The sequence below is a fragment of the Larus michahellis genome, chromosome 4 (assembly GCF_964199755.1).
Source record: "Larus michahellis chromosome 4, bLarMic1.1, whole genome shotgun sequence".
NCBI lineage: Eukaryota > Metazoa > Chordata > Aves > Charadriiformes > Laridae > Larus > Larus michahellis.
In genome coordinates, this window is record NC_133899.1 from 14423336 (window position 1) to 14445311 (window position 21976).

Sequence of the window (21976 nt, forward strand, 5' to 3'; positions counted from 1 at the left end):
CATTTATCATAATTAGTTACAAAATTACACTAAAACACCTAAATCTCCCCCAAAAAGCTTATTTTTTTTGTAAGGTCAGCCTTCAAAGCAGAGTGTGTTTGTAAATGAAGTATCTGTAAATTGATAAGTTTTAAGTAACTAATTGGGAGTTTGTCCCTACTAAACCTGCAATACCATTGAACGTAGTATTGTATTTGAAATGGGATCCCCCATATTTAAAGAGTAAAGTGACAGTTATTCATGTAAATTCCTTGCTATAAAGCCACAGCATTGAGATTCTGCAGCAGGCAACACACATTAGTGATATTCACACAGAAAAATGTCTCTGATATGAAGGAAACTTCACTGAATGAATAAGGGTTTTGAATCCAAGCTCAGCAACACATACGAGCAAAATTGTATTCAGGCTGTACACTAAGTCAGAAGGAGTAGAGTAATGGTCAACAAGAGGATAAAAAAAAAGAGTAAGAAATAGTCTAACAGGAAAGACACTGGAGGAATAGCAATAAGAATTTTCACAATAGGAACTGGAAGGAAGAGAATATTTGGAAAGGAAAGTACTGGAAAAGGGATATTCCGCCAAGGTGAAGAAGGTCATCTTTCTGCACTTAGGTCTAAATTACCCTGGTGGGGTGTTCCTTGCCTTGTACTTTTTTCAACACCTAGAATGAAAAGAGACTATCAGCATGAAAGGACAGAAATAGCAAACACAACAGGAGAAAAAAAAATGAGAAAGGACAAATAAAAGGGAGAAAAAGCAGAATGCCAAAAATAGCCTGGAAGATACATGAGAAGCCAAAGTAAGTCTCAAAAATTCAGAAAATGTTTTCGTGACTACAGGAGCACGTGAACAAGCTTTTTCCCTGAACACAGGAGCCGAATAAAAGATTCAATAAAAAACATGAGGTGTATACAAAAGGAAAGAAAAAGGGTGGCAAGTGAAGAACAAGCAAAAAACTTCATTCCATTATATATTTTAGCTATCTGCTATTAAATCTCCACTATTACATATTTATGTATATAACCTTAGGCCCAGAGTCTTCCTTTATGCACAGAGTAACTGTATAACTGTAAAGTTATGGGTGTGTAAGTTCCCATATTATTTAAATGTTTAGATTATTTTTTCTCTAAATAGATAACAATGAATTCGGGGAATCATCAGGGCTTACAATGGGAAGGTTCTTTCACACCTAGGTGAAACACTGGTACAACATTGCGAAGAGGACAATCCATTTACTCCTATTTGTTCAGTTCCCAGCATAGCTGGAGGCAGAATGTGTTCTGTAAGACACTTCCACAATGTTCAATTAATTATCCTCAATCCTTGCAAAACAGCTATTTTATGTCAAAGAAACACAGTCCTGGCAGGGATTGCTGCTGCAGGCAACTAAGTCATGGACTGATCCTCCATCGTGTGAACACTCCATTGTGTTTAAAAAGTTCACCGCAGTTGGTTTCTTTCCCCTCATATTGGAAATAGAAACTCAGTCCTCTTATTGTTGGAAACCTTCCACTTTCCAGCTTGAATGTGCATGCACAATGCAGACCATCAGTTATTTTCTTGAGCTTAAACAGTTCTTTTTCTCTTTACAATGTTTTTCCACCCAATTTATTCTTGAGCATGGATTAGCACTTTCCTGAGCCTCTTTTGGTGTCACAATCTTTCTCTCCTTTTGCACAGCAGGCTCTCCATTCCCCCCATCTTACTAGTTGCCCTTGTTTGCACTTTTCTCCAAGCTTATTTTTTTCTTGAGCAAGAGTGACCAGGTCTGTGTGAAGTGCAGAGGACTGGCAAGACTTTATGTGGAATATTAACGCTCCGGAGTTTGAAAGGAGGAAGGGAAAGTGGTTGCCCTCACACTGTACTCAGCTCTCACAATTTTGAATGAAAGCTCATTGCTGTTGCTCCTGTCAATGAGATGTGTGCACTTCAGTCACATAGATGCTTCTAAAACCACTATCCTTACCTTAAGCCCCAAATATATTTTCTCAGCTGCCTTTCCCTTGAAATATGAAAACAGTGAGGAGCACTAGTATGCAGAACCACGAATTTTGAAATCTGAAATAGACTTTCACTCAAAAACACAACACAGCAAATACAGTTTGTAAGTCACAGAAGGCCATTAAATGCTTTACAGAAATTAATGCAAGTGCAGCTACATAAGCCTAAGGAAATGCAGAGAGGAACCAGCATCTTAGTACTAAAAGATAATTTTCTTTTGGTATTTTACTAGTTTTAACTGAAGGAACATAATTGTAAAACAGAACCGACCTGTGGGATTTGGCCAGTCTGGGTGTCCTGACAACACGCTCATCACAAGCAGCTGAATTACAGTACCTCCAACACAGGTACCACCTAGGCAGCAATAAGGCTGTGTTGGCTCAAAGCCTGGTAGTAAGAGAAGCAGCAAGCCATAAGGGCTGCTGAAGCTGGCATACACAAGTCAGCCTCCAACCCCATGTGGAGCAGGACTGATGTGCAATGGAAAATTATTGCTGTGTAAAATTATGCTGAGCTGTTGTTTCAGCTCTCCACAGTGCAAGTCTGATGGCTGACAGTTATTAAAGGTAAGAGCATGCAATGCACAGGGTCAGATTTCTCTTCCTTTTATATGTGGGCTTATAAAGAAAAAACACCCATCTACAGAAATATACGCAGGATAACAAACTTACTTGGTTACTCTGGACCAGAACTTCATTATGTGCCACTGCTTTCACTGGAGCAATGTCTGTTCATGCTAACTGAAAATTTGATTCCAAAATAAAAAACCTGAAGAAAAATTGCAGAGTGTTTTACCCAGTGTTCCTACCCAAAGAAAAAAAAAATCTTAATTCTAATTCACTGCTGGAAGATAAAACCATTGATGTTTAGTTAGTTCTCTTTTGTGAACATACATGTATCTCAGTTGAGAGCACAGGCTTTAAGATGAGGTTTTAAGGTGTCTTAAAATAATATCTTCTTTGTCATGTCTCATTACAAGGCAACCTCAAAATAAAATAGAATCAAAGGATCAAAGTTTTTATTACATGTAAGGAAAAAAATTGTTAGTTAATATAAGAAAATGCCTATCAAATATATGGAATAAGCAGTCGAGACAAGCCAGCAGAGATCTGATAGCGATGTGAAAGAAAGAACAAATATGCATAAGACAAAAAAAACATCTAAAAAGAAACTGCTACATAAGACAGTAAAAAAAAAAATTCCGTGTACTTTTCCTCATCTTGACACAAACTTTCTTTGTTGCCATGCCAATCACTTTAGTCTCTCTAGGCCTCCACTTGCCCACTATAAAATGCAGATAATATTTTTACTGCATATGTTTCATTAATTCATTTGGAAACCACTTTTATGTCTGGGGATGAATAGTGTCATATAAGTGTAGACTGCTGTTAATTAGTTGGGTTATTAGCTATAGCTGTTGCTCTTTGACAGGTATTTCATCAGTCTTTAGATTTCCTTTTATACCTATATAAACTTAAACCACTGTAAACCTAAATAAATGTAATCTAACCAGAAAAGCAATTAAACTTTTGAAAATCTGTATAATTTCATTCCCTCAAAAAGTCAAATCCAGTTATTTTTTATGAACTATTTTGGAACTTCACATATGAGTTCTCTCCTCACCCAAATGTCAACATTTATCAAAGATGGAGCCACATCACTGAGATCAATATATCTGACTTCCAGAAGGCAGAGAAATTAGAGCTGGAAATCATTTGCTTGCACCACTGCTTCTCTCTTTATTAACAGAGAATGCTTTCTTAAGTGTTTTCTCTAGTGTGAATTGAGTACTTTTCAGAATCTTCTCAATATTGGCTTCTTTAGGAATGTACTGGCTGGCCTTAGAATTGGTCTAACAGCCACCTTATGTTTTAAAATTCCAGTAATAGCATTGCTTATTTGGATTTTCCTGTTGATGGACCCTTCTTTTCTTGCAATTCACCTTAACAGCCTCCAACATTCTTACTACTTTGACTGCTGAGCGTGGAATTTCTCTTAACCACAAACATGCCTGGTATTTCTAACTCCTTAATTTTCAGAAAGGCAAGTTTCAGCTGACTGACCTTGCAAACTGAACCTCTGCTCCTCTTATCAAGGAGTTAGGAAAACAGATTTTAGCCTTTCTGCTCATTAAAGAGGATACTGCAGCTCTGTTTTCACTCACTCCTCCACATCTTTTCAAGTTCCACTAAAGAGCAGGCAAGGTGTTTCAGTAGGATTAGAATTGGGTCCAACTGAGGACTGATCTAATTTAGGTGGGTTTTTCTTTTTCTTTTTATTCACATTATTTTACATATATTGAGACATATCCGCTTCTTAGACACGCTTTCTTCTCAGGGAGTATTCAACCTAGATATTGACTTAGAAAATCTAGACTTACTGACTTCCATCTACATAAAGATGGAAAATTAAAGTCCATGCAGATTACTTGACTAGGACTCATCTACAATAAAAGTGCACCCTTCGTATTGGTAGGCCGCTTCTCCAGATACTCAGCTCTCCAGAGGAAGGCCTGAAAAGAGCCAGGAAGCAGTCCTTTTTCAGATGTTTCAATTTTGTCAAGAGCCCCAGCAGAATAGACTGAGCCTTACACAAGGTGTTCCTCAAGTGACTGCAGAGATACAACAGGAACACAACCCACAACAAAATATTTTCTTTCTTTAGAGACAAATAATAGGCAGGCAGATTTTCCAACAGATGTTAAAATTGAAATTGAACGTTGATGGGAATAAATAGAGACTTTGAGCAAAGATGGAAATTGTGAACAGGCTTCAGCTTTATGACTAACACTGTGAGATTTATTTATCAGGCATTTAACATTGTATAACAGAGTGAATGCTGCATTTTGCCCTATTACTGTCAAAATTTTCATTGGCATTAGTAAGAATAGGCATCATTGCCATCACTGGCCCCTTAACTTTCTGCCCCTCTAGAGCTGCTGACCACATCTTTGAAAGAATAGCAAAGATGCGGTGATTAAAGATAAGGATGAAAGCGTGATTACTGCAGATGCAGAACGCAACAAATCATTAGGCATAATTATGTCAGGAAGAAGACATGCTTGAAAAGAATGAAAATTGCTTGCGCTAGTGATTTTGCATGATCATTGCACCTCTTCATTCACTGTAAACAAAACAAAATTAAATTTACTAATGATGCAAAAGAATGCAGCTGTTGGTGATGGGATATGTTGTTTTGATCAACACTTCCTTTCGTTTCAGTTAAAATTTTGAACATAGCTGTTTAAAAGCGATTCTCCTATAATTTTGTGATAGTTCTTTAGGTTCTTTTTTCCAAAGGACAGCTGTGTCGTTATCTTGACAACTAATGTGTAGTAATGATGGCTCTCGGGTCTTAAAAATTAGCTACTAAAGTGTGTTGGAAAAGAGATCAATTAGCATGAAGTGATTTCTGACAAACACTTGTCAGTGGGCTTATGATTATGTCTTAACAGATGGCAGTTTGAAAGGTTGGAACTATCTGAAGTGTGCTACTTCGACTGATAGGCAGAACAGTGATAGGCAGCCAGTTCATTTTGGGCAGTATAAGCCAGAATAAAGTATGCACAGGCACACTGGACTTTTCTAGTTGCTTTTCTGTTCTTGACTTGGTTTTCTGTGGTCTGCAATCTGCTTAGCAACAATAATTTTACTACATACTCCTAAGTGCATATATATAATAATGATGCAACATATAACTACATACTCAAATGATAAAGTCAACTCCCTTTCTAATGGAATTCTTAAAATATTTTGTAATTTTAAAAATATGTTGAAGGCCACTCAGGAAAAAATGTTTCAGGCAAAATACCTGTTTTCTGCTCAATACAGCAGGTACTGGAGTACATTCTAAGGTCCGTGGTTTATAAAACAATAGAATATGTGACCCAGTGGTCCGAAACAACCGCAATCTATTAATCTAGATAAAATGTTTACGAATCTTACTTTTTATAGGTAGAATGGCACATATGTTTGCATTCAGAGGTGTACACATTTCTAGATCTTCCAATAATGTTAGTAACAAATGACCAGGATGAAAGTTATTGTTTTGCGTGGTTACCATAGTTTGTTGGGGCTGGATTGCTTGGTCTTTTTTTTTTTTTTTTTTTTTTTTAGGTAAATAAAATATAATATGGAGCTTCTGGGAGACCAAAACCATTCATAAATTGTACCAAATTCAATTAACAGAACAGCTTGTATCAAAAAAGGGGCTTTTTTTTTCCCAAAATAACATATTTTTGTTACTTAGTGAAATGTTTTAATTCAAATATGTCAATGAAAAGATGCATTTAAGCCTGTATATACTATCTTTAAATTATACCCAAATTAATAAGTGAAATAATGATTAAGTAGTATAAAATAAAATATTAATTTTCTTTTGAATGAATGCTTTAGTTTTAACCAAAACAATTTCCACTCTGGTGGCCCGTTAAGCAGCTGCAAATCTTACCCTTCAAAAACAGGGCCTTATATATTTAAAAAATAAAAATTATGAATCTAAAAATATTTGAAGCCACTGTATTTCTTTCCTTGGTCCACATCACCACTCTGTAATTATGTCTGCAATGTAGAACAGATTTCCACTGAAATGGAAAACGTATCTTGTCCATCTACAAGAAAAATAAAAATCCAAGTTCTTGGTGTTGTTTGTATGCTCTTTTTTTAGATATGCCTTTTTTAGATACACCTTTTTTGTTTGTAGCAAAGGAGAACACTGTGTGCTGATGAGAATCCGCTGCTATGTCTGTACAGTCAGGCTTCTTCACAAAATAAGTAAAGATTGTCCTTAAAATAAGACTACTGCTAAAGAACTGTCTGCCTTGCTAGCTTTCCTCCTAGCTTTCCAATGCAGGAAAAACACATAGAAAATATCCATCATTGCAAGCAGACATGTATAAGTAAAAATGTGAAAAATAGTCTTAACTATTTCAAAAGTGTGCAAAGCCAGTAATTTTGCAAGTTCCCCTCAAATATAACATTCTGTAGGTAACACTGTAACAGATAGCACGGTCTCCCCTGGCTCAATTCAGTTCACAGCTTTACCGACCGTGTACAGCCACTATCACTATGCAACAATGCTTATAGGAAATGCGAAAGTATCTCAAAACCATGGTGGATCGATCCTTACCAGGAGGCCTAGAAAATCTTATTTGCACAGAGGACCTGATTTCCCAGATCATCACACACTCATGCTCCACTGTCTCAACTAGCAGGGGCTATGCTCAGGTAACCCCTGAGCAGCATCACAAGAAAACCAAATATTTTAAAATAGAGCATTACAAGTTTACTCTTTGAGTTCTGTGTACTTTATGTGACTATTTGCAAATCAAAAGAAGACACAGACAGATTCTAAGCTTCTGTATTCCTCAAAATCAGGGGGATGTGTGAACTGAGTACTTTGGATTATACCCAAGGAGAATGAACACCAAAATGGCAGATTAAATGCCCTGGTGACAAATACAATGTAATGCTGATGGAAAGAAAACTGAGACACTCAGATGCATCAGTGCTTTTTGAGTTAAATGTAGTCACTCAGCCAACCAGCCTCAAAGATGTCACCAGCATGTCACCAAAGGGAATGTGTGTGCAAGGAACAGGACAGAAGACAACAGGCAAGTTAGAATGTTTTTTCATACACAAGGGAGAGGACACTGAAATATTTGCGGCTTGCTCACCAAACTTTAAAAAAGCAAGGGGGGAAACACAAGAGATTTTTTCAGTGTATGACCGAAGTGAATTAAGGTCTGGAAAAACTGTGTACCAAAAAAGACTGAAATTGAGTCTGTTAATTCAAGCATTAAATTGTTTTTTAATGTTAAAAAGAATGGCTTTTTCATGCACATAATAATGCACATTGTTCTGTGAGGAGCTCGTTCTCTCTTCTGAGAAAAGACAGATAACTGTGATGAAAAATACATTATGGAAGAATTTACAGTCAGTTCCTGAGCTACAGAATGTCACATTACTATTCTAATATGAAAAACTATAATTCAGATTGTTTGGCTTTGTATGTCTTTTTCTATTATTATTTCACTTCCAGTTAGAAACAGAGACTGGTCAATAAGAAGAACTTATTTTCCCACTTCTTTTCACTAGCATAAACAGTAATTGCTAGCCTTCAAATTCAGCTGCTTTTGCATATTCCTACAGAAAATACTGCATTTGGTGTTTCTCCACTGAGAAGACAGACACAGAGGGCTCCCAGGGTCACACCCATCTAACTCTCCAGCTGCTGACCGGTGTCCTTGGTGTACCAGGTAGCATGTGCCAGCTGTGCTGCAGCACCTGAGTCACGTCACAGCAGCTTATTAGTACAAAAGGAACATTAATAAATAATGGCAGCACAGCGGGTTTGATGGAAGCACTAAAGTCAATTTGGTTCAAGTGTTTGTTATGCCATAAACCAACATCCTCTCAGACAATGTGACACATGCTTTCTATCAAGTGTACAGCTCAGAGTACCTGTTTGTACAACTTTCTGTCTGTGCGAACTCGCAGCCTGGACGCTGTAATACAGTGAATCACTAATTAACTAATTCTTAGAGCTTTCAAAGAGGCACATTCTGGATATTTCTGTGAAGTGACAGGGCCTGCAGCAGAATGAGCACGAGAGCTCCGCAGTTCTTCCCTGCAAAATGAGGGGTCAAAAGGACCCTTCTACGGTCTTCTTTCAGAAGGAGAAAAGCAAAGCAAGAGTGAGTGGCTTTTCTCCCATTCGGTCCCATTTTTGTAAACAAATCAATATTCTTATCTCTCAATAAGCGACCCAATATTCAGCTGTTTTATGCTACCGCATCCCTTCTGACATTCACACAGAATCACAGAATGGTTCGGGTTAGAAGGGACCTTAAAGATCTTCTAGTTCCAACCCTCCTGCCGTGGGCAGGGACACCTCCCACTGGACCGGGCTGCTCAAAGCCTCATCCAGCCTGGCCTTGAACACTTCCAGGGATGGGGCATTGACAACTTCCCTGGGCAACCTGTTCCAGCGCCTCAATACCCTTACGGTCAAGAATTTTTTCCTGATATCCAATCTAAATCTACCCTCTCTCAACTTGAGGCCATTATCCCGTGTCCTATCATAACACTCCCTGATAAAGAGTCCCTCCCCATCCTTCCTGTAGGCCCCCTTTAGGTACTGGAAGTCTGCTATAAGGTCTCCTTGGAGCCTTCTGTTCTCTAGGCTGAACCCCAACTCTCTCAGCCTGTCCTCATAGCGTAGGTGCTCCAGCCCTCTGAGCACCTTCGTGGCCCTCCTCTGGACCCGCTCTAACAGGTCCATGTCCTTCTTGTGGTGAGGACTCCAGAGCTGGATGCAGGACTCCAGGTGGGGTCTCATCAGAGCACAGTAGAGGGGCAGAATCACCTCCCTCGACCTGCTGGCCACACCTTTTAATGCAGCCCAGGATGCGGTTGGCTCTCTGGGCTGCAAGCGCGCATTGCCTGCTCATGTTGAGCTTCTCGTCCACCAGCACCCCCAAGTCCTTCTCCTCAGGGCTGCTCTCAAGCCATTCTCCACCCAACCTGTATTTGTGCCTGGGATTGCCATGACCCAGGTGCAGGACCTTGGACTTGGCCTGGTTGAGCTTCATGAGGTTGGCATGGGCCCACCTCTCAAGCCTGTCAAGGTCCCTCTGGATGGCATCCCTTCCCTCCAGCGTGTCGACCGTGCCACACAGCTTGGTGTCGTCGGCAAACTTGCTGAGGGTGCACTCAATCTCACTGTCCATGTCACCAACAAAGATGTTAAACAGCACTGGTCCCAGTACTGACCCCTGAGGAACACCACTTGTCACCAGTTTCCCTGTGGACATTGAGCCATTGACTGCAACCCTTTGAGTGTGGCCATCTAGCCAGTTCCTTACGCACCTAGTGGTCCATCTATCAAATCCATGCTTTTCCAATTTAGAGACCAGGATGTCATGCAGGACAGTGCTGAATGCTTTGCATAAGTCCAGGTAGATGACGTCAGTTGCTCTCCCCTTATCTACCAATGCTGTGGCAACATCACAGAAGGCCACCAAATTTGTCAGGCACAATTTGCCTTTGGTGAAGCCATGTTGGCTGTCACCAATCACCTCCTTATTTTCCATGTGCCTGAGCAGAGTTTCTAGGAGGATCTGCTCCATGATCTTGCCAGGCACAGAGGTGAGACTGACTGGCCTGTAGTTCCCCGGGTCATCCTTTTTTCCCTTTTTGAAAATGGGGGTTATGTTTCCCCTTTTCCAATCAGCAGGAACTTCACCAGACTGCCATGACTTTTCAAATATAATGGAAAGTGGCTTGGCAACTTCATCTGCCAGCTCCCTCAGGACTTGTGGATGGATTTCATCTGGTCCCATGGACTTATGCATCTTCAGATTCCCCAGATGGTCCCGAACCTGATCTTCTCCTACAGTGGGCAGTTCTTCATTCTCATAGACCCTGCCTTTGGATCCTGCAACTAGGGTGGTGAGGTTGGAGCCCTTGACGGTGAATACCGAGGCAAAAAAGTCATTCAGCACCTCAGCCTTCTCCATATCCTGGGTGACCAGGTCTCCTGTCTCCTTCCTGAGAGGGCCCACATCTTCCCTAGTCTTGCCTTTACCCCTGACATACTTACAGAAGTTTTTCTTGTTGTCCTTGATGCCCCTAGCCAGATTTAATTCTATCTGGGCTTTAGTTTGCCTAATCTGGTTCCTGGTCACTCGGACAGTTTCTCTGTATTCCACCCAGTCAACCTGTTCTTGCTTCCACCCTCTGTAGGCCTCCTTTTTGCTCTTGAGCTTGTCCAGGAGCTCTTTGTTAATCCACGCAGGACTCCTGGCACTTTTGCCTGACTTCTTCATTCTTGGGATGCACCGCTCCTGAGCTTGGAGGAGGTGATCCTTGAATACTAACCAGCTCTCCTGGGCCCCTCTTCCCTCCAGTACTTTTTCCCATGTTACCCTGCCAAACAGGTCCCTCAAGAGGCCGAAGTCTGCTCTCTTGAAGTCCAGAGTAGTGAGCTTGCTGCATGCTCTCTTTGCTGCCCGAAGGATCTTGAATTCAACCATTTCATGATCACTGCAGCCAAGGCTACCCTTGAGCTTGACACTCGCCACCAGGCCCTCCTTGTTGGTAAGGACAAGGTCCAGCATAGTTCCTCTCCTTGTCGGCTCCTCTACCATTTGAAGAAGAAAGTTGTCATCGACACATTCCAAGAACTTCCTGGATTTCTTGTGCCCCGCTGTGTTGTCCTTCCAACAGATATCAGGGTGGTTGAAGTCCCCCATGAAGACCAGGGTCTGTGAACACGATGCTGCTCCTATCTGTCTATGGAGGGCCTCATCTGCTCTGTCATCCTAGTCAGGTGGCCTGCAGCAGACCCCTACCGTAATGTCCCCTGCCCCCGCATTCCCTTTAATTTTGACCCATAAGGTCTCCGTTGGGTCTTCGTCCATGCCCAGGTGGAGCTCCATGCACTCCAGCTGTTCATTGACATAGAGGGCAACACTCCCTCCTCGTCTTCCCAGCCTGTCCTTCCTGAAGAGTTGGTATCCATCCATTCCAATGCTCCAATCATAAGAGCCATCCCACCACGTCTCTGTGATGTCAATAAGATCGTAGCCCTGGAGGCACACGCACATCGCCAACTCTTCTTGCTTATTTCCCATGCTGTGTGCATTTGCATAAAGGCATTTCAGCTGGGCGCCCAATGAAGCTGTCTCACTGGCTGGAGCGTTTGCTTTTCCTTCATGTTGCGCTTCAGGTGGTCTTCCTCTGGGGTGTTTTATCTGTGACTCGCCGGTTCCTATCTCCTCAGGGGCCCCTGGCTCATCCCCATAAGACTTTGAGTGTGCTGCAGCATACCCAGCACATCTCGGAGCAACAGGTTGAGGGCCTTCATTAGAGAGCCACCCCTCTAACCTTGGAGCATCATCCCTTGTCTTGTCACGAGCAAGCTGGGTAGCATCCCCAAGAGCATTACTGAGACAATACTGACATAAACACGCTGACCTCCTCTGTATCTGTCCAAGCCTTCTAGGCCAGTATAAGACCTCCCCTCCAGGTAAGAAACAAACATTTTATGGTCTTTATTATCTCTGTGCTAAAAGTACTGAGGCTTTATACAGCTTACACAGTGGAAAAGTGCAGGGAACACATCACTATTGCATACCACCATTCAGTACCACGACTTTCACAAGATGGGTGACGACTGGGACACCGCAGTGGCCTTTTAGTTATGACTTCTGGAAGTACAGCAGAAACGTAAAACACCAGTATGAGTGACAGTATCCCTACTGGCTACCACCCTAACCTGTTAGAGGCCTGACAGTACAATTGGACCTTTAAGTTCTTGGCAAAGTTTGTCCAAAAGGAAACAAGTGATAGGACAGAGCTGGAGGTATCTTTGACCTGGTAGCATCTAGACAGGTCAGCAGCAAAGAGCAGTTAATAACACAAAATAGTGGCACAGAGCAAATGGCAACTCTATCACTGTTTTGCATAGTACTTTGAGACACTCAAACAACATTTTCCATATCAGGACTGCTTCTTTTAAAATATTTCCCCCATGTTATAATCCAGAGCACTAAAATAATGGTTGAAACTAACTGTGAAGACGTGAAGGAACTGAGCTTTTTCTGATAAGCATGAGGAAAAAGGATACTGACATCCTTTTGGAAGTTGCCTGGGAGGCGGTGAGGAGTTTCCGGTGTTAGGTGTTTTTAAGAAGAAATAGACAAGTATCTGTCACTAATGAAGTGGTTATAATGAGTTCATCTTTGGGCAGACAGCCGATGAGGCACAGCCTTACTTCCCAGGATCCAGTGTGCTATTTTATAAACTGAGTTTTGAAAGACACTTCCAACATACTAATATTTTTTCATCGTCTAAAAGGAGATGAATGTACTCTTCAGCTGTGATCTGCAGGCATCTGAAAGGGAAAAAAGGTCACACCTGCTTGATGTATTGTCTGGGATCTGAGATTCCAGATTTGCTTGCGCTTGTTTTTTGTTCAACCAGCTTGTGATGTTAGCATGCCTTTTCAAAGATCAATTTTTCCCCTCTTTTCCCATCTGCTACTATGCACACAGAGCTGCCTGTTTCTCTGTCAATGCTGAACTAAAGCAGGTGGAAAGAAAAGCCTCAGTCCTCAACATAAGCAGCTCAGCTAGGTGTTGTAGTGATTTACAGGCATACCTACTTCAAGACAGCATAGCAGCATTGTGGGAGGCTACAATTTTACCTTCAGGAAACCAAGGCCCCTGAGGCCAGTGGGAAAGCATGGAGCAAGAAAGACATACCATCAGTGGAGGAGGAACAAATCAGGGAATATTTAAATGCAGTGGCCACACACATGTCCATGGGAGCTGATGTGATGTACCCCGAAGTACTGAGGGAGCTGGCCACTGTGAGACCACTCTTGATTATCTCTGAAGGGTCACAGTGATCAGGGAAGGTTTCAAGGAAGAAACCAAATGTCACTCCTACCTTCAAGAAAGGCAAGAAGGAGGATGCAGTGAACTGCAGGCCAGTCAGCTTCTCTCGATGCCTGGGAAGGTGATAGAGCAAATAATTCTGGAAGCCATTTTCAAACATACAAAAGACAAGAAAGTGATTGAGAATAGTCAGCATTGGGAACAGGAAATCACGCTCGACCAACCTGAAACAACTACAATGAAATTACTAGCTCGGCGTATGAGAGGACAGCACTGGATGTTATTTATCCTGACTTCAGCAAGGCTTTCAAGCACTGTCTTTTATTACATCCTTGTAGATAAACTGATCAAGTATGAACTAGATACGGGGACTGTGGATCAATATCTGATTGAACTACCTGGGTCAAAGGGTTGCTGACAGCAGCATAAGTCCTCCAGCTGGAGGCAGTCACTTGTGGCGTACCTCAGGGGTAGATAGTGAGGCCGACACTGTTTAACCTCTTAGATCCCATTATATGCCTTAAACAAAAATTCTTCTCTTTATGATACAAGGGCAACTCCACTTAAACTAATACCAATATAAGAAAAAATTACTTGTATTGTTAAAGTCCTATGAAAATAACAATATTAATAATAATTACTAGATAGCTAAGGATCTTAATTATTATATTTTAGCTCTTTTTCTTTTATTAGTTCCTTTCAGCCCCCCCCCCTCTGATATGAGCGTTCTTTGAATAGGATAGATGTCACGCTATTTGAAATAAAGGGCAACTTAAAAGCAAAGATTGTTCCTTAGTTAAAAAGCTCAGCCCCATACATGGTAGGACACTGGTCCCATCTGTTGTTGGAACAAAGCTTTGGGAAGCAAACAATAAAAATCCAATTAAAGCTGCATTAAAACACATGCAGTAGAGGGTGGCCTAATTCCCACAGGTACCAGGCAGTATTGCTCTGGTGTACTCAGCACCTGTTCAAAGAGCTGGTGGCTCAGGAAGTGAGGATGTGCTCAGCTGGGTGGGAAGTGGCTGGCAGCATGATATTCTTAGTGGATGAGAAAGATTTCTTTGTGTTCATGATGGTGCTGATGAATAAAAGCTGACTGGCTAACAGCAAGCCCATCTCCTATCTCATCTTTAACATACTAAATATGCAGCTTCCTGCTAGACAGATAGAACTCCAGTACTCCCAATCTTGTCTACAAAAAGCATCTTTTACTAACTTCCCTCTATTGGTATCAAGAATTCTGCAACACTCATGACCTCACTGCTAGCATGTGCTTGTCACTGATGTTTTTATTCCCATATTATCTAACTCCACTGAAAGTAATACGGAGGTTCGTATGTTGTCAGTGGCAACAGTATGTTAGTCACCAGTGCCATGGTGCCCTGCATAGCACACTATCTCCTGTTTTCTTGCTGAAATCTGGAGGAGTCAACCTCTTTTAGCAGGCACTGAAATACAGCAGATGACCTGAAAAGCCTTTGCAGGTATATCATCAATATACTTCTAATAAACGTGTTCAGTGAGAGATCACACTTTTGACAAGACTGCAGACAGACTCCTCTCAAAGACTTCCAAGAAATGGCACAGTCCTAATTCCCCATATGTGACTTCATAAAAGGATGGTGTTGTTCAGGTCTTAACACTGGTACCCTGCCAGATCCTTCATCTCTGAGAAGATAAGGCAGAGAGAGAGGCAAAGAGAGACAAGGCTTTTGTTCAGAGCTCTGTTACTGAGCACAGGAACTCTGACTGTATTAAACAAATCTGGTCCAAAATGGAATATCCAGTATTTACACACATTTTCTTTCTTTATGCCTCATCCATCCTGATCTTTAGTGATATCCTTGAGTCTATGAAATATTATTCTCTGCACAATACCAACATACAGCCAGGCTTTTCAAAATACATAGTAGGAAAAAAATTGAATGTCCCAAATATTCCACTGATAAGATTCAGATAAGGTACTGTACTCATCACTTGCCAGTTAGCCTGGTAAAAACAACTTGTCACAACTCCTTGCCAGAATTGATATATACTTGCGAATGATAAAAAAAAGTAGCACTTAATAAAAGGCCAGGACTCAATCTGGTTATTTTCAATGTTAATCACACTGCAATGCCACTTACTTTGAGCTGTTGTACTGCATGGGAAACAAAAAGTCCTGCAGAAACATGCATAGCCAGGACACACCACTCACAGACAAAGCATACAAGTAGGGGCTGAAAGACCAAAACAGTAGCACAAATCCAAGCACAAGCAGTGAGTTTTAAGGGAGGACAGAAAACATATTGTGTGTGTGCATGTGTGTGTGTGTGTGTATATATGCACATAAATATGCATGGAGAGACCTTACTTAATCTAGGAAAAGCCAACATGAAACCAGTAGCAGAACAGACTGTAGCTGTACTCAAAAAAGCGCAAGTGATACAAACCCACTTCTTTCTTAGGTACTAGAAAGAAAAGTATAGCAAAAATTATACCTGTGAATAGAAGAGGCTTCTGGGGATGTCAGGTTAGGCTAAATACTGTAGATACATGTTATTTTCTCATGCTCTACTCATGATATTCATCTAATCTTTCTAAGGCCCTGGACTTTTCCACAAATAACTTACCAAGTAAGAAGGCTCAATCTGGCCACCTTCTCTTTTTTAAAGAGTCTCCCTTCAAAATCACTAGTTAACATGGTTCCTTGTTGTAAGCATAACAACAAACTTAGTTATTTCAGAGCCATGAACTTTACATATAACTGATAACTTGAAAGTACACCTACCTCCTCAGAAACAGGAAATCATGCCCTAATAATTGCTTTGCATAATTTGGTCATCTTATTTAGTTATAATCAACAGGTACCTCACAATTCAAATTTTTAAAGTCAGTCTAACATACCCAGTATGGTAACTCAATAGCTTCATCTGCAGTGATGTGTCATAACATTTTAAAAACATAGTAACTTAGTAGTTAATGTCAAGTGCAAATGCACTGCATCAGTTCATGTCTGAGGTGTTGTTACTGCCTAAAATTGACTTCATGTTGCCGTAAGTACCTAACTTACACAATTTCTATCCAATGAGATAAAGTAGCCAACAGCTCCACAGATCACACAGTAAACAATTCAACAACTGTTAGAACATAGCACAAGTTCTTCAGCACTTATTTGTGATGATACATAATTAATCACAAGAACACTGAGAAACAGAAGTTAATGAAAGACACAATGAATGCAGTGTACTACAGAAGAACACTAAGAGGTTATGCTTCTAATATAACCTAAGTTCTTTATCCCAAACTTCATTACTTGTATTATCAGTCACAGCAGGAGAAGGTTTCAGTTAATAGCTAGACCTTGCCTTTTACTTCAGTGACAACTGAACGTCCTCTTGCCCATGATGTTCAAATACTCTTGAGGGGGGGGGGTGCGTGTGCGTGTGCGTGTGTGTGTGCGTGTGCGTGTGTGTGTGTAAAATGCCAGCTGGTACTGTTAATTTGCTTGTGGCCTGGGCAAAAAGCAGCATGCCTGAACGCTGCATTTAACACTTACTGCATTTAACACTTACTGCATTCTAAACTTGCCTGGCCACCTTCTATTCAGTTCTTTGACTAAACACTGTATGTTTTCTTGTTTTACCTGTATCACTAATTGTTGTCCAGCTTTTTCAGAAGTGACTATGATTGGGTATTAGCTGATTGGCCCTGGAGTTCTTGGCACCACCTAGCTGGCAGATGTCTTAATCTTTCTGACTTTGGCAATGCAACTTTGGGCTGGTATTTCTGGCCTGCAGTTTTCTTTGTACAAGATACTCTGGGGGAATGGTGCAAAATATATCATGCAGTGAATCCAACTGTGTCCAGTAGCATGACTATTCCAGGAGTGAAGCAGATTAAGAAGCCAGCCTGAAAAAGGTAACCTCTGTGGGAAACAGCCATTTGCTGAGAAATTAGACAAGTTTTTCAAATTTGTACTTAAAATAATAAAGAAATTGTGGCCACATATAAAGAAATACTAACAGGCTTTGTCCTCTAAGTCACCAAATGTGGGGAAAAAGAGCAGCCTAGAAAGAAATTCACTAGTAAGTCATACACCATGTCACACACAGCTTCTTCAGCTATGCTATGGAGAGCGTCTGTGCTGCACATGACATTGCATTGCTGATACAGCACGTGCAGGCTGGTAGTTGGCTACTGGAAGCTGCACAGAAAGGAAAGGATGGAGCTCTATAGCTAAAGAAGTCCATCACCATACCTAGACTGCTTCTCACCTAATGTGCTTGCAGTACCAACATGCACACAGTCACCTTTTTTGTGTGTGTGTCTTTTCTTCTTTCGCTCAGATCAGATCCTTTATTATTCAGTGTTCCACGCAGGTTAGAAACAAACAGCACCAAAAGCAACAGTCGTTGGCTTATCTGGGGATAGAAGTAGATCCTTCAAAACATGAATGTTTTCTTGGAATCAAAACAGATGGGAGACACACAGACTACTGAAGGAGCAGCTGGAAAAGGCAGCTGGTTCATTTAAAGCAGGCAGCAGCTCTGCTTGTTTTTAGGGAGTCTTGTTAGCAAACTGGAACTGGAATGGAGACTGCTCAGGATTTGGTGATCAATGTGCTATTCTTCCTCTGCAGCTGAGAAGACCACAGCCTGTTCAGGGAGAATCTCTCCTGATACTAGCTTAGGAACAAAGTCTGTGCATGATTTTGAATAAGAAAATGAGGCTGCTATCAACATATCAAAAGATGAGAGCAAATTAAAAGCAAAGCCTATGGCCACAGGGAACAAAACAACCTTTATTTTTCTTAGTTTTATGTCACAGATGACTAAGTAGAAAAATACTTTAAGATGACACCTTCTGGGTGGTTTTATTACCACTGACCTCCTGATTGCAAAGAATCCTGGCCATTGTGCGTCTCTGTTTCCATGAAAAGTTCTCATGCAAACACAACCTTTGCATGATGACTAAAGAGGAGACTCCTAGGAGGAAAAAAGTGTCAAGCAGCCACACAGACAGCTTCCACAGATGTTGATGTATTTCATAGGAAGGCTACGAGAGCTTTTTCTTATGGAGTAGATTCTGCTTATCTTATAATCTCTTACTGTTTAAACATCCCTGATAAGGCTAAACTGGAAAAGGTGGTCTACAGCCTGAATGTATGCATCAGAGCTTGGCTCTAACTGTAAGGAGACCTTGAAAACCTGCCCAGATGATGAAGAGAATCTAACATAGGAAAACTTGCCCATAATGACTATTATTAACAATTGCAATATCATTCATCATTTACCGTACTGTCACCTCTCAAAGAAACCAGGATGGTCTTAATCTGATCTGAGTATTTTTTCTCAGGTTAGGTCCTCACTGATGAAAAATTCATCAGTAAGATGGAGCAGGCAAGGGCAATTGGAAATCGGTGGTGGAATACTTAAAAATAGCATATTCTAATAGACAACTGGGGAGAGAAAAGGAGAACATTTTAAGTAAAGAGAAAATTGTTATACCCTTTTCACCTTGAAATTTTCCAAAAAATTGTTCACCCTGTCCATGGAATAAATAAGGCTACTGCTATTCACAAATGCTTCTGAAGGGATATCTGATGGAAGAAAACCCATTAATCTCTACAATGACATGACAAGTTCATCACACGGCTATAAGTGCCTCACATGTATTTCCACTCCATTTCAATTTTATTCTTTGTACAAATAATAAAAGCTGAAATCATCATCAAAGGAGAACAGTAATACTTTCTTCAATCTAACATAAAAGCTAGTTTTCTTACATTGCTATAAGAAAAAGATTGTAGAAGCAGAGAAAATAAGGGAGATCAAGACACGTTATATTCAACGTTAAATTATCCCTCCAGACCTACACTGTATATAAGTATAAATTCAGCAAAGCATAGATGCATGGCTGAGTTTGTTATTTAACTCCATTATCTCCATATAAATCAACATACACCTAAAGTATTTTGTCAAAGACGGGATAAACAATTTATTGAACTGAGACCTGAGAATGACTACATGAAGTCCGGATAGGCTTCCACCCTAAATATTTCAATATGAGATCATCTATATTTTGCAGAGAAGCAAGTCTAGAAAATGCCATTCTATTACTGAAGGAATGTCTCTGCAAATAATAAAAATAAAAAGTATATAATGTCAGATTTTTTTTAACAGAAGTGCGGGAGAGGTCATCCTGAATATGCAATATGGGGGGGGGAGGCGGGTGGAAGAAACTGGGAAAAGAATGGAGAGCAAGAGCAAAAAGGGCTTGCTAAGCTTTTCTTAGTTTTGTGAGCAACATTCACAACTTTATCAGCAAAATGCACTTTTCTTCAGAGTGTACAATTGTGCTATCCCTGTACGTAGCCAACACTTCATCTTTCATGCTTGTGTACCAGATATTGCATTTATGTGGAAGTGCCCATTATCTGTGTCACAGCAAGCTCCAGAATTTGTCATATCATCTAATGTGAACAATTGCGGATTTTAACCTTCTTCATAATAAAGAATTCAGTAGCTTCTAATCATACTGAACTGGTAAGATTTGTTCAGAATTTTGGTAAGTGTTTTCTATGTAATTTTAAACAATCGTTTAACTGTGGTAGGGCAATTTGGAAAAACTATGAGGCAGATATGTCTCCATTTCTCTGCTACTATAAATTCCACATTTCAAGTCTCCCATCATTTTTCTGGTGGTTTATTTTGTTTAAGAAGTATTTATATAGCTACAGAAATGTAAACAGAACAATAAAACACCTTACCTGCTTGATTTCTATTTATTTTGCCCTTAACTTAAAATGAGCTTGATTACTGGAATAAATGTGAATGTTATCTTAAGAGACCTTATAACACACAGCAGAGAAAGCAAAGTGTAGGAATTTGATTAATGACTAAACTGGATGTGAATGAGTTCCCATTATTTAATACACCTAGTAATGACAGTGGGCTATTGCACTTCTTGTTCCTAGTCATCATGAACCTTATCAAGTCAGGTCACACTTTAAAAAGAAAAGTCAATATAGGTTCAACTTTTATATGGCTGTGGATACAAAAACAGCCAAAAGAAAACCAGCCTCGCAACAACCAGGACCCTGAGATTATATACCTGGGCAAATCAAAATCTCTGTTCCACCTTTGCAAACTAGGACTTCAAGCCTACATTTGGGTATAGACAGACAGGTTCCCATTCCTACTTAGAGCCTGCTCTATCAGTGGGAGTGTCTGTCCAACATAATAGCATGAAATCCATGGAACATTATTCCTCAGTCTCCTGAAATGCATTTCCTCATTCCCTGAGTTATACTTAGGCCTAGTGTGTTTGCACCTTCTCTGCTCTTCAGGTTCCTTCTAGCTACCAGAGAGACTAGCAGTGCTCCTCTTCCTGGTAAAGAGCACTAGTGATGGCAACAGTCAGGGCCTTCCCTGCTTTGATTGAAGGCCATATAATCTCCCAGGAATATATATCTCACACTACAAATAGCTGAGAAGATGCCTATCAAGTTTAAAGACCACAAACCTGCACTGCACTGAGGTATGAAACTCAGAGATGACTGCTGCAAACCACAGATTAACTTGTTCTCCTGTGTTAAGACAGGAGGTTGTTAAGCTTCTCATTACCACCATGGCCACGTGCCAGTCAATTAAAGTTCTTAACAAACTACAGCAGACAACACAACATAGGCAACAAAAGCCACAGTGTAAATCTCCAGTCATCATGCATCTTGGTCCATCTGAATGTCAGACTGAAGTTTTCTAAAGACTTGAACATAGAACCGAAGAAAACTTAAAATCCAAGCACTTTTCTCCTACAGCTAGATGTATCCACTTCTAAATTATATTCCTTCTCTTCTCCACCCTAGTATGCTGTATCCTGACCCATCTGGGATATTACCTGAACACTCTTAAGTGCCATTGCCTAACTGCACTCCCCAGTATCTTGCAAGAACCATCAATGCCCCAGGGGGTGGCCTACAAACATGGTACTGCAAAAGGCTCAGGTCACGTTATAGTCCCTCCGGAGTTCATAGGTAGCCATAATGTATATGCCCCAAACATGACTATGCATAATACTCTATGAAATTGGCTCTTTTAGCTACACACAAGCTGGCAGGAGAGGAAGCAACACTTTCAAACTCTGGTTGCTAAATTCTCAGTTTTGAATTTTCTTTGCCAAGTAATTTGTGTTGCCTGGATTGTACATCACTGAGGGGCAGCCTGAAGAAATGTTGCATCCCCACTGTGCCTAATTAGCAAGTCAGCACTTGAACTCTGGCTCAGATGAGAGTGAATATGATGGAGTTTAAGGAGATAAGAACCCAAAGCATATGTTCGTGTCCTAGTTTTATGGCTTTTCTTTTCCCAAGAACATGTGCTTAACTTTTAGTTATCCTTTCAACTTCAAAAGCTTATCTCAACAGACAAAATGGAAGCAGTGCTATTTCAACCATGTAATTTTGTCTGAGAATATTAAAACAGATGTCCACTAAGTTGGTACAATTATGTAAATTGTCCAGGAAACAGGAAATATAGGACTACATTTCCAAGGAGACAGAGATATATTAAATTTCTATTCATGCTATT